At 38.7% G+C, this 14,093-nt stretch overlaps 1 long non-coding RNA gene across 3 annotated transcripts in view; it reads left to right on the top strand.

Annotated features, from left to right (window-relative positions):
* LOC115344325 overlaps positions 1 to 7,492 on the top strand; it is a 64,585-nt gene extending 57,093 nt beyond the window's left edge. For 2 of the 3 annotated variants that reach the window (XR_005933045.1, XR_005933046.1), the window contains 2 exons: positions 4,103 to 4,331; positions 4,606 to 7,492. This is a non-coding gene — a long non-coding RNA (uncharacterized LOC115344325). The remainder of the gene's footprint in view (positions 1 to 4,102; positions 4,332 to 4,605) is intronic. The other variant, XR_005933047.1, reaches the window with a different exon arrangement.
* Positions 7,493 to 14,093: the final 6,601 nt, after the last annotated feature.

Genomic DNA, 14,093 nt, shown 5'->3' with positions numbered 1-14,093 from the left:
AATAGGCCTTGGCATCCTTGTATTTGCTTTGTGGTTTCTGAGATTTGGCATTCACTTGGAGGAAAACTCGGGGACTATAGTCCAAATCTTCCTTCTCTGTCTTAAAAAAAGAATAATAATAATAAAAAAAATCCACACTTGATGTTTTTCTCAATTAAAAAAAAAAAACAAAAAACAAAAAAACCAAAACAAAACAAAACCCCAACAAAACCAAAAAACCCCACCAAACACTAAAATAAGTAATTTAACCACAGTGGCTGCTCACCTAGCAAAGTTGGCCGTGACAGTCATGTAGCAACCCCCTGTAGTAAGTGGCCCATCTGGTTACCCACGTTGCTGGAGCAGCAGGCATGTCTGAGTCCCGTACAACACATGCAGCCCTAGCCAGGTATTAGTTCTGAATTTTAAACTAATAGCTCAAAAAAGTTTCTTTAAGCTCTTCATCTCAGTTTAGCCAATCAGTCAGTTCTCAGAAAGTAGCTTACAAGCTAGCAGCCCTGTCTTCAAGGGTGTGATTTCTATTTGCTAACAGAATGTTTAGTCTGTTATTTCTCTGACAAAAGAACCCCTCCCCTTCTCTGATAGGACCTCTCTGTGTCAGAGATGTTAATGAAAGTACTTTTCTGATTACAGTTCTCCTGCATTGGTTAAAAGGGTTTTTCAAATAGTATAATCTCCTTCCAATAAGGAGAGGACAAAATGGGCCAAATTTCTCATTGCACATTTTGTCATGGGGAGGGGGAATTGCTTAGTTCTCTGCAGCTGGGTCCAGCCAGACTTCTCTCTGGGACAGGTTCCCTGAGCAGACCCTCTGCTGAGGCCAGCAGCTGTTGCCTTTCTTGTTTGTTAGTGAGAGGATATTAAATGTTCTCCCTGCTGGTCCCTGAACAGAATATATGCATAGTCAAACAGTTAGTAACTGAGGATGGTAGCTAAGGGGGTGAAAGATGCTCTATTGATAAGGGTAATAGGCATCTGCAGGCCTCTAGGGAAACTTGCCAAAACCTTTTTCTAGTAACTGCAGGGATTATCTAAAAATCAATAATAAAGGCGGTAACTAGGGGAAGGAAAAATACATCTTCAAGGGAAGCCAAATTCTGTAAGTGCTCTATGAGAGCAATCATGGCAGGATTTAGTGTAATTGTAAAGCAAATCAGATTGAGGAAAATTGTTTTAAAAGGGACCCTGAGCTGGCAATAAGGACCATATGTTCTTTCTTATCTCTGCAGAAATATCCTACTTTTTTAGCATACTGACTTATGGGAGTAGCTGTCACAGTCTTCATTTTTAGCATCTACAAATATGTTTGTAGTAAAAAGAATAAATTGCTCTAAGTGAGTACGCTACATCAATCTTTGTGGTTTTAAACCTTGTTTCACCTCTGCTGCTCTGTAATGTGTGTCATCGTATTAATCTGTAACATACAGGAACATTGGGATAAATTTCCTGAAGTCAGTGGAACTCTATCCTTTTATGCCAGAAGTGATTTTGGCTCATCATCTGTTGCTCCATGTTCTTTCTAGCAGATGGTCTGTAGTAATGATGTAATCTCTTCTCATGGCACTTCAAAATGCTGGTTTGGTTTGTGTGTGTGTTTTAACACTTTATCATTCTGGAAAAGTGGTAATTGCTATTAATACTGAAATCTCATGTTGTCTGTGATGCTGTTTAAATCAGGAATATCAACTGTTGAACAGAACTCTTTAATTATATAACTTCAACACTGCCTATAAAATTGAATCTGGGTAGGACTTCAAAAACACCAATTTCTATTTCATTTCTAGGGGTGGGATTTTTACTAAACTTATTTCATTGTGGTGTCTAGGAATGCTGGCCTTCAGGGTCCCATGTGTTTAGATTCAATACATGAAAAATATAGGAAATATTTCTACCTCCTAGTAATTCGTGACCTGTAAGGGATATTTGTAGCCCTTTAAATGTCTGCTTCTATAGAGTAAATGGGAGTGTTGGCCCCATAGCTGCTTTGTAAAAGGTTAGACTTTGTGTTTTGAGGGTGTGGAAGTTAAGTGTCTACATGCTGTTAAAAATCTGTCTATTAATCTCACTTAGAAGGGACAGGAAATTGTGTAAGTTTTTTCTTTTGTTTTATCCCGACTTTGTTCTTGAAGTTGTGTGATACTTGGCAACTTTGTATCAAATCTAAAAAATTTAGCAACTAGAATTTTGAAGACAAGCTGCTGGCTTCTATCTTCTAGTCTTCCCAGACCTGTGCCATTAGCACTCTCTTTCTTTCCTTTTTTTCTCCTCCCTCTCTCCACTATTTATTTGAAAGGTTATTAAATGAAATAAATTTCAACCTTCCCTTAGCCTAATTCTTTCCATTTTGTCTCTTCCCTGGCTTGCTGTGTCCCATCCTACAATAGTATTCTTATCTCTATTTTAACTAACTCCTCATATGAAGTGCTTTCCTGAAGTCCAGACTGATAAGAAAAGTAATTCTTCTAAATATAGGTAATAGTAGATCTAATCTAAGACAAATGCCTGCTTAGCAGAGAACTGGTCTTTTACAAATCTGTATTGCATTATAACTCATTTTTCATACTAAACTTTTTACAGAAGTATGTATCTTTAAACTTTGCAGGTCATCATCACTAGGTTAACAGATCCACAGTTGACTTGTGTCATGTTTTCCTTCACTTCTTAAATATAGATGCAATATTTGCAACTCTCATCATGTGATACTACCCCCAAATTATTTTCACTGTTCACTTCTGGATGTGTAACTTCATATGGCAGTTCTTCTAGAAGTTCGGGATTGAGATTGCCTCACACTTCCTTTTAAAAGCATTAAGATCTTCAGGTTTTACTTCTACCTGGGAAGTGGTAATCTCTGTGTAATGTTCTCAGTCTGGCCTTTGTCCCACTTACCACCTTTATCAATATAGATGGTCATGTGAAATTTCAACGTTTTATCTTGATTTTGAAACCTGTTTATCTTTATTTTCATTGTTTATCTTTGATCTCTACCTAGCTTTGTTTGCCCCACCCTGGTTTCAATTCTACTTTCTTTGAGTTGGTCCATTAAAAGTGCAAGGAATTTACTTCTTTTTAGTGTGCTTTGTGAGGTCTAATCCATCTTTACTACTGGAAAGTCTTTTATTATCACACTTCCTTATCACTTTAAAAACTTAGACTGATCACTTTATCGTCAGTATGTTTTTGTGCCTTTTGAATACCTAATATTTATTATTTTCAACATGGTTATTTATTCCATTTGGTCTGGACACTTTCCTACTTTTTTATGCTCTTCTTGTTGAGGATACAAGCTTGAGATAGTTAGGTATCTTTATTCAAGGAAATTCTAAGCTTTCCACTTTTGGCTGTAGAAATTCTTTACCTTATATTATAAAACATTAGGTGCATTGATTTCCTCCTTGATTGCAGAACTGTACGTAATGTATCCTTCATTTTATCTATTCAGATGTCTTAATTTCACATTTAAGGCCTAAATTGCACATAGGTCTTTGAAGCCAGACAGCTGGACAGAAAATTACTAATGCAGTTTTACAAGCATAGAAGTGTACCCCTCAGTGTTTGATATAGGATACTGCTGGCCTAAAGGACTTATTTTTTAAATATATGAAAAGAAGCCTTAAAAATTAATATTTGTTTACTGAAAACCATATTGCAATAAGGAGACCTGAAGGTATGTTTTGAATGTGGACTTTGGCATTTCCCTAATAGCAGGAATTTTAATAAAATACTAAACCAATGATTAAGAGGTACTGTTCCTATTAAAAGGTACTGTTCTTAATTCCTTTTCTTTTTCCCTGGGAGGAATTAGTCACACTGTAGTATTTTCCTGAATCAGAAGGTAAAAGTTTGGAATCATAGATAAGTCCTTATTAAAATATATTATACTGTGCCTATAAGGCTTATTTGTAATAAGTGTAGCTTTTTCTGTCTTAATTGCTTAGACTATGAACTCTTGAGAACTGTTTTTACACTATGTAGTTCCTAGCACAGCTTCAGGCTCAGTGGTCATAACATACTTCTGCTATGTAGATGCAATTAATCATGGTAATTTTGTCATATGCAAACCTTTCCCATAGAGCAATGATAATTTGGTTTAAAACTTCAGAAACATCATTTCATTTGGCATCTTTTCTGGACAGAAGTGAACAGGAGCCCAGTCCCACTCAGGGTACTGTCAGGAGCAGCTCCACAGAAACACAGAACCTTTTTGGGCTATCTTATTTAAGGAAGCAGAACTTGGTTCTTGGATGATGATCCACTGAAGATCATGGCAAAACACTAGTTTTCTTCTCTGCAGAAGTGCTCCTTTCCTTGTGCTAGCTAATACTTTTCTAGTAAGTACTACAGAAATAATAAGATAATATATACCTCTCTACTTTAGCATTCTCAACTCCAAAATGGTTTCCCTAGTGTGCTAATCCTAACATTTCTGTTGTGAGCATTACTGCTGCCATTGCTTTTTTTTTTTTTTAATATGGGTGAAGTCTGTAAGACAAACCCTTGGAAGGGATGTGAAAAGAGTGCAGGTGTCCTGCTCTATATTCCCTGAAATGATGTTGAACAGTCTTTGTGAGTATCAAAACTTACACCCATCTTTTATTTTTTCAGCTCCCTTGGAAACTGCTTTTTATCACTTCTTTTGAGTACGAAGCTATGTCTGTAAAGTGAGATGGATCAAAAATCAAACTATGAAGACCTCCCTAATTCAAGATAGTGCTTGTCAGGTATAATGTAGATATTTTTTTCCTGTTCCTGGCAATGTTTTTGCGGCAGATCGTGAAAACTCATATATTTGTGGTAGATGGGTGGCTTTTCCAGGTGAGTTCACTCAACTTCTATGGAATCTAAAATATTTCATTTTCTTATGAGTAGATCTAAATGAATAGGTTTAAATGAATACTCCTCCCAACTGTCTCTAACCCCTACTGCTTTTATTTCTGATTGTAAAATGTCACAAGTGAAAAGTGAGTTAGGAATGCATTTCTCATGTGTATAAACGTAGGCAGTATGCAAGCATATGATGTAGTTTCTTCCTGAGTCTGCAGAAGGGCAGCCTTAGAGCCTCTGCTGTTGATTAGAGTTTTCACATGATGCCACACAGTTAAAGCTACTGTGTTTTCCTTGTATTAAGCATAGGCAGCTGCAAAGGTGGCAAAAATCAGAGCCTTCTTACCCTGCTCGATGGGAAATTATCCATTCTAGAGGAGTTTGATGTTTATGACACAACTACTAACTCACTGTTGATTTAAAAACCAACTAGAGCCACCAGAAAGGCAAAAAATGGTGTGCCAGGAGGACTCATAGCATCCTTCCTTTTCTCTATAGCTGCGAGGAGTTTGGTCTCTTACCTAAGTGCTATTTTAAGACAGTGCTTTTTCTCAGTCTCACCTCTTAATTGGTCCATAGCTAGTAAGTAATAGTTTGCCATTTAAAGGCTTGGAGCTGAGAGAAATGTTATTGTAATTGCATAATGCTGAACTAGGTATAACACGCTGTCCTTCCCCTGTATGTTGCAAGAAGTGTGACTAGGCTGAAGACAAACTGGAAGTAACACTGCGTATTTCTCACCCTGGGTTGGAGACTGAATGTTAAATATCAGTTAAAGCCCTTAAATGGTGATTTATAGTGTTGCAAAATGCTGATGCAATGCTGTGGTGTTACTCTAGTGACTCTTTGATTCTGATAATCCTGACAGTGTGTATGGAAATAATAGTAGGCCACTTTTCATTTAGGTTAAATTCATTGTAGTTCTGTAACAGATGTGAAGCTTTCTGAAAAAAAAAACTTGCTGTCTAATGAGTAATACTTTTGTAGTGTCACTCAGTCTGTGTGATGTGGCCAATTCTACAGATGGATGCTTTCATGAGGCTGTATTTTAATTTGTAAATGAAAGTTATTTATGAAGAAAGTCTTTTACTGACTTGACCAGTAGAAAATCACCTCTGTGGAAAGTATAAATTATGGTTCCATGAGACACATTGGATTTTATTATTATTATTCCGATTAAAATCTTTATTGATCATCTGCTATTTCTGTTTTAATCAAAGACAAACTGTGCCCTTTCTGCTCAGAAGAATCCAAGGAAAAAAAAAGGGGTTACTTGAAAATCCAAATGCAAGAAAGGGTAAAACCAAAGTTTTTGCCATTAGACTAATTATAATTGAATTGTGGTTGGTAAATACGCTTTGTGTTCTTCCAAGAAACAGCAAGCAGGGACACGCACTGACATGCTGCTTGTGCTACATTTGAAAAGTGTAATTCTGTTCAGTTCGAACTGCTGTTTCTGACTTGTACAAACTGAAATTTATAAAAGCTCCATAAGACCAAGCTAAATGTGAGGCTGTTTGTTAGTCATGAGGAGCAAGACTGTATAAAAAACCCAACTTAATTCTGTTGGTGCTTCTTATTTTGTTTTGCTGCTACGGGCCATCTTCACGTGTCACAAAAATCCTAGTGTTTCCCTCATCTTCTCTTCAAAAATAAGGGTTATTTTCCTTTTTTTGCTTTTATACCTGTCATCTCTTGATGTGGAAGATGTGGATTTTTCTGGAAATGAGAACAGCTGATAGAGGGACTAGCAGGACAGAGGGAGGCCTGTACTTTGAACTCTATTTTCTGTGTGGACTAGTTTCAGGAGATCTTTGGCCACATTCTCTAAAGCTTTTTGTGATATATAGGCATTTGCACTTATGTGGCTGTAAGTAATGTCCAGTCATAAGGGAGGCATATTGAACATTTGAGTTGCCTAGAGGGGGGAATTCACTCCCTGCCTTGTGGATTTTTTTCATTTTTTCAAGAATTCAGAAGGGATACTCATAGTGCTATTGTGCAGGGATTGTTGAGGGCATGCTGAAATGAGTAAAGTTGCACACATCTGCTTTTGGGTAAACAGATGTTAGTGGCAGGTTAGGAAGGCTGGAGAGGTGTTTTCAAAAGCATATAGGTGATTGCAGACTACAAGCCTTCAAAATGCTTTAAAAACTCTGCCCCTGACTTTTGTTCCCAATTAAGCTATGGATTTGGAGTATAGATTGTGAATCTACACACCACAGAAGCCATGCAGCTTCCAAGTCTGTTTCCATATATATATATATATATATAAAAGGAAAAAAAGGTGATTGGTTTTTTAATCTGTTACTCTATGAATGCTTCTGAGAGAAACAGGTTTGCTACCTAGGTGAATATCTGTAAAATTCAGTGTTTAGAAGTTTTACTTTTGATAGTACTAGAGAGAATAAACTGGCAAACAAATCCAAGTTAGTTGCCCACTTCAGAGATCCCCTCAGAAAGACCCACAGCTGAAGCACTTCAAGGTTCAGACTGTCCAAACTGCAAAGAGCATAGAAGGAACTGAAACAAGGAGAAGAAATTCATTTTGCAGTCCAAAAGAGACAAAGAGGCCTTGCAGAAAAGGATTGTGGAACCAGAAGCTGAACTGAAAAGATGCAAACATGAGACACCTCCAGACCAAGAGAATGAAGAGGTCTGCTGCTTTCCTAAGGTAAGTCTTCTGCCTTTCAGCTCTAGAGGATTGTGCCTTTTCTTTTTAATTTCCTGTGCTTGTTGTCATTGTACTTTAGAATGTGTTTCATGACAGAGGCAATTCTACACACAAATGGCTATATTCAGTTCTATATGGAGTCATTCATCCCTTCTGTGAGGAGTCATGTCTTGCTCCAGTCTATGACAACCACATCTTTTCTAATTATTTCTGAGATAAGGTGAAGGGATAAGTACCTGTAGTATTGATGGTATGGATTATGTCTGCTGGGTATTTTGGTTTGTTTTCTAATGGATACTCTTAAAGAATTAAACTCAGCTGTTTGTCAATATTTTCATTTCTTGATGACATTAGTGGTAACAAAAGGCTCACAGTTCATTATTTGTTTGGTCTGCTGACAAAACTGATTACTTGGAATAATACCACTAAGTTTGTCTTATGCTGTAAATGCCATCTTAATAAAACATTTTTCAAGGAATAGGTGAAGTGAAGGTTAGGTGTTTCTTCATGGAATGATTGTGTGCTTTTACACTGTTAAGAAAATATTATTATCCGTAACATCAAGTAAGTCTTTCTGCACAGTTGGTGCCTGCTTTGTTTGAACTTCTCAAAATGAGAAAAATTAGTAGATAACGTAAAGCTTAAGCATTATTCTTTTTCTGCACTGTCTTCCTCTTTCCTCATTCTCATCCTTGAGCCCTCTGCCAGAAGTGGGACGTCCTGCTCACTGTTTGCTGTCACTGCTATCAGCAGATTGCCACCTGCTGGATGCCCTCCACAGTGTCATTGGTCTGTACTCAGAGGCTTTACCTGCATCTCCATTAGCAGGTGTGGCACTCTGGAGAGGAGAACTCTTAGTGCAACAACCTGATGTTTGATCTGCGTGTGTTTCAAGGGTTTCACTTTTGACTAGCTCTTTAGTCCTCGGGACCAGCTGCCCAGTGGAGGCTGGGATGCGTCTTTTGGTTTATTTGATCCAAAAGGAGTCCAATTTGCATTTTTTCAAGACTACTCGATGATATGAATCACAGTGCATGATGCACAGACAACTGGGAGATTTGCATCAAGTGCATTCTGCATCCAAATGGAGATGGTGATGTGGAAGTACCCTTTACTTCGTTTCACCTTTTTTATACGCTTCAAAAACTTGAAGGTCAGTTTAGTTCTCCTGAAGCATGCCTGCTGACCGTTGTTCAGTGGATGACCTGCAAGTATGGAACAGCCTCTGGCAGGAGAGCCTGTGCTGCCAGCGTGTTCCAGGCCTGTCTTGTGAAGACTGCTCTGAGCTCTGAAGGCAGACAGTCTTCCAGCCCAGTGAGACTCTGCTAACACTTCCAGGGAGGTCTGATGCAGACAATCCTGTCTGTGAATATGTGCATTCTTGCCTCACTGGCTGTCCTGGGCAGAAGCTAGTTTTCTGGGCAGCAATAAAAATCTCCCTGTCTCTCGCCCAGAATGTCCTAGCTAGTACTTCTGCATGTGCGAGGCCTTTCTGCCCAGTAATCTCATTGAGTATTGGGAATGTGGATGAATATTATTTGCACTTTATGGATGGAGAAGCCAGAAAGCCACCATGCTGCCACCCACCAGTGGGTCAGAAAGAGAAGGCTGAATCCTGTTTACGGGCTCAATAGATTCTGTGAGTCTCTGTATTCACTACTTTAAGCTTTGTATACCAGCCCCCTGCTCATTATACAGGGAATTCATAACACTTTTACATGTCTATTCTTTTCCCCGTAGCTGTTAGATGCACTTTTGAGAAGGAAAGAACAAAAGAAGAGAACACTTAAAATCCTAAAACACTCAATGTCAGGCAGTTGGACAATATTAATTATACATGTATCTGTGTATTTAGAAACTCGGTAAAACTCTTTTATTTCTCAATGATGCAAAGGAACAGCTTGTTCTGTAAAGGGAGTTTTCTAACTATAGACAGGTATCAATTCCTTTATTGACTGAATTGATTCCTTCCTCTGCTAATGCATCTACTATCCTGCACCTCCTGATAAGATGACTCTGACATATAATTTTACATCTTTGATAAAAGGGATGAAGAAAACTGTTTTGTTCACAATGCTGTCAGTGTGCAGCCACTGCACATTGATGCTTTGAAACAACCGGTTTTTTTCATCATCCTAAAAGTTCCCTGATATCTGTTCACTTAAATAGCACACCACTCCATATTCTATTTTTTCTGTGGGCCAAATATATTATGAAAATGAAGGCAGTCTGTCTTGGATATTCACCAATGTTATTTTTGCCTCTGACCACAAATTTAATTTGTTCAAAAGCTGATGAGCTTTATGTCTTTGTGGTGACCCACACACTAGAATGAACTCCAGCCTCTCCTTGTTTAGGAGGCATTTGCCAGAACTGATAATGCCATTAAGTAGCTGGGAGGAATTCAAGTGCAGGTGAACTCTAGCCTCTGTTGCTCCTTAAGGAAGTGGTATCAGCAAGTGTAAAGTCAGTCTTGGATTTTTAAACGTAGGCTTACAACTTTTTATTTTAAAGGAATTCAGAGGTTTGAAGATACTTTTAAATCATCACAGCAGGAAGATCCAGCATCATAGTCTTAAGATGATACAGGTAATGAGTACACCTCTTGGTCAGAGTATTCCCCTACAGTGCTGGGGAATAGGGAAGTTGGCAAGTGGAGAGTCAGCAAGAGAGCTAGTGAAGAGCTACAGTCTCCAGCAGCCTGCAGCTGAGATCTAGAGGACCCTGGGCATGAAACTTTACTGCATATCTGGAGAAAGATAGGTCTCTCTTGTATTCTGCACAGCTGGAAAAGAGGGGAATCACTCAGCCTTATGGCATGATGCATGCTGTGTCTGCCAAAAGCTTCCTTCTTCGGAATGTAATTAGCATTGGACTTGGACAGATCCAGGAATGGGCAAACATACACATGATTTTGTTAATATTAATGGACTTGCTAAAGAAGAGTTCTACATGTTGACAAGATAATGCACATAGATAATATATCCAACTTCTAGAGCTGGCAGGGATTCTGATGTCTTCCTTGTGGAAAATGCCCAGCTATATAACATTTATTTTCAGTGTTTAAAATGACTCCTGAGGGAGTTGCAGGTGAAATCCTAGTCCCTGTTTCAGTCAAAGCACCCACTTCTCTTACTAGGACCTGGCCTTCCACCTCACTTTTTCAAATAAGTGTTCAGACTCTTGAGGCTGAGCAGAGAACATTTGAGCTGTTATTCAAAATGAAGATGGAGCATGTGGTGTCTTTTCCCCCTACCCAGGGCAGCTTGTTAATTAAAATGGAGTACTCAAGAGCCTGTCTGGAAGGAACTCAGGATGGAGAGGAGGTACAAACCCAGAGGACCAACAGGAAACACAGCAAACTGTTTTTTTTTTTTTAAAATGGAAGAGTTAAAGTCCAAGCTCAAAAGGATGAAGAAAGGGAAAAAGAAAAATCTTGATTCTGGAAAATGAGAAGGTGCTTATCAGAGGAAATGTGGATGTGTTGATATATGAATGCCAGTGTACAGCAGTTTTCTTTCCAGTTCTATGCTTACTCTGAAGTGTTTTGACTTTTGAAATATATAAAAGAAAGGTGGCTTGTTGCTTGTTTCCTATATTGGGAGAGATGAAAAAAGAAGAGGGGGCAGGTTTTGCACCATTGAAGTTGTGGGGGGTAGAGGGTTTCCCTTAATGTCCATTGGTATTGAATAGAGAGAGAAACAGCTTTTTAGCTTTGTACAGTAGAAAATAACTGATGTGATCTTTTGGCATTCCTGTTAGGAAAGAGGTGTACAACCTCAGCGTGAACTTTGTATTTGCTACAGTGTAAAGAGAAACACTATGTTGTTGTTGATAGTGAAGATGTATTCTTCCTGGCAAAACACTGGGGGAAGCAGTTAAGACATCCAAACACTTCCATGTTATCCAGAGCTGTGAGTTTGCAGGTCATAATGCTGCTCTGTGACTAAGGGGAGTGGGATAATTTTTTTTCCTCTAGCAAGTAAAATCCTGAGCACTGAATTCTTGCAGTTCCTGTAAAGTCAAAGGTAGGGGTCTCACTGTGAATAAGAGTGCTTGGAAATGTGCTGCTGAGCACTTTTCTGCCAGGCATCCCTCTTTGATCAAGCTGGGATCTGGGGCTGATCAGCAGTTGGTCACTGAACATGCCCCATTGCAAAATGGACGACTTTATCTAGAGAGTTGAGATGTTCCGACAAGTCACCTTCACTTTCAAAACCTGCAGAGCTCTCCAGTGCTGCAGGTATTGTCAGAGTTGTGCTCTAGGAAAACATACTCCCTGAAACAGCTATGTTAACCTCTAGCAAGTCCCTTGAAATCTGTGATGCTGTCCCAGACATACAGTGCAAACAAAGCACAAGTTGCTGTAGTACATTTGTACCAGGGTTTCCTGATTCTAAGGGCAGTGAGATGTGGCCTAAAATGAACCATTGTTATAACAATGACAAAAGACGCTGGGGTAAAAATCATGTTATTTCCTTTGGAAAGAAAAGAGTTCTATTTTTAGTTATTTTTTTCCTTAATCTTTCTATTTCATTCTACCAGTGTTTATAGTACAGAGTACTATACTACTTGTTATGATTGTTCTTTGTGTGACTGCAACGTAAGTAGACATTCTGCAGCAAAATGTCTGGGATACAGAGTCCAAAGAGCTTGTGCTGCAGGAAGTTCTAAAAAAACCCCACACAATCCCCTCCTACCCACCTACCCCCAAAAAACCCCAAACCCAGACAAAACAAACAAAAAAACCTAAAATGTTTTCGTAGTTCCCATGTGAAAAATTATTATATCCTTTGGAATGTAGCTTTTGTATCTATTCTGTTAGGATTCTTTTTTTAAAATGGGGTACTTCCTTTATGGAAAATCAGATTTGCTCCAGAATTGAGGGTATTGATTTTGATTGCTAAAAGGAAGTCTGCCATTGGCAATGTTTTTGCTTTTTTGGTGTTGAATGGTTGGCAGGGTTTCTGTTTCTGTCTGTTCTCCTGTTCTTCTGTACAGCCAGTGGATCCAACCAGACCCCTGTGGCTGCAGAGCATTGAATTTGGTTGTTTTTTTCCTCTTTGCTATTATTCTCATCTCTCCCTTGTGATGGCACAAGCAGCATGGCTGGCAAGGGAACAGATCAGAAAACTAAACTGAGTGAAAATTTGTAGAAATTTGGAAGAATTAAACTGAATTGAAGAGCAGGGGAAAATGGAAAATCTCTCATTCTCTGTCCACCTCCTCTCCCCCACCTTTCTGGGAAGCAAAAGTGCATTTGCGGGGGGATTGTTGTCTCATTCTCTCTAAATTTCAAAGGGTTTTAACCAATGCTAGAGGGGAGGCTGAGCTGCTTGCTTGTACCTCAAAAATCACTTCATCCAAGGCTTTGTGGCAGGACAATGTAAGGAGGTTACAGTCCTACTGTAGATGAGATGATATACTGTAGATGTTGCAGAAACACAAATATTGTCTGTTCAGCCTCTTCTGTGGGTACTAAGGCTGCATCCAGATGAGGAATTCCAGGGGCACGCTGGCATAGCTCAGTGTACCTTATGTGGCTACTGGCAAAATTGCCTTTCACACTAGTCTAGTAAAAAAAACCCCCAAAGTTATAACCAAGTATGTCTTCCAGCAACACAGTGTTGCTGGTGAAAAAGTTGTTATTGCATGCACAGTTATGTGAGTAACAGATCCTATTTTGACTCACGCCTCTCAGCTGATCTATGTTTAAGGGAGAAGTCTGTAATGAACTCCAAAGGTGGGATTTTCAAAATACTGTAAAAAAAAAAAAAATCTGTGCTAGGCTTATATCAGAAGTCTAGGAAAAACAACAGTCAGATCCCTCAGTATATTTGAGAAGTGGTTTTTGTACAGTAAACAAAAAATAAGAAACACTTAGGATGTCCTTGTATATTACAGCTGAGACAAATTAATAGCTCATCTTGTTGTTTACTTCCGCCACCTTTACTAGCAGTCATCTGATCTTCCCTCCCCTTGTGCTTGCGCTGATGCTCACCAAAATGGCTGGAAAGGGCTTTTGTTGTTGCATGGAGTGTTTTGCTGAGATTATTTCTACTATTTTAGCAAGTTGAGTAGGCTTACTTGGGTGCTCAGAAGGACTTTTTGATCTGGACTTTACAAGCCTTGGACCCTGTTCAATAGTAAGAGGCCAGGAAAGAGGAGAGGGACTGCTCCCTTTCACTTGAAGCAAATTTCTAATTCATTTCAAACTGTTCTGTGAAACCATACATTGGTTAAGAAAAAAAATTTCACAAGTAGTTTACCAAGGATGTCATGCTGCCTTAGCCCTTTGTTCTCATTTATGGTAAGTAAATGGTATCCACAGACATCTATGCACAAGTAACAAATAATTTACCGAGTTTTGATCATTTCCATTATTTTACAGGATGCCTGCCTGAAGGAAATAGCAGAGCTGAAGGCCTGTGTTGAATGGGTCATATATGAAAGGGGCTGTCTTGGTGGTGAGTTAGGTTGGAATACAATTCACAGCAGAAAAGGGAAGCATATTTTCAGCATCTCTAGGCTATTGTTTAGATGTGTTTTACTGAAGTTTTGATAAAACTATTATTAAAAAAAAAAAACCCAAATC

This window comes from Aquila chrysaetos, chromosome 8 (assembly GCF_900496995.4).
Source record: "Aquila chrysaetos chrysaetos chromosome 8, bAquChr1.4, whole genome shotgun sequence".
Classification (NCBI taxonomy): Eukaryota; Metazoa; Chordata; class Aves; order Accipitriformes; family Accipitridae; genus Aquila; species Aquila chrysaetos.
Note: the sequence above shows the minus strand (reverse complement) of the source record. Positions and strands in the feature narration are given on the sequence as shown.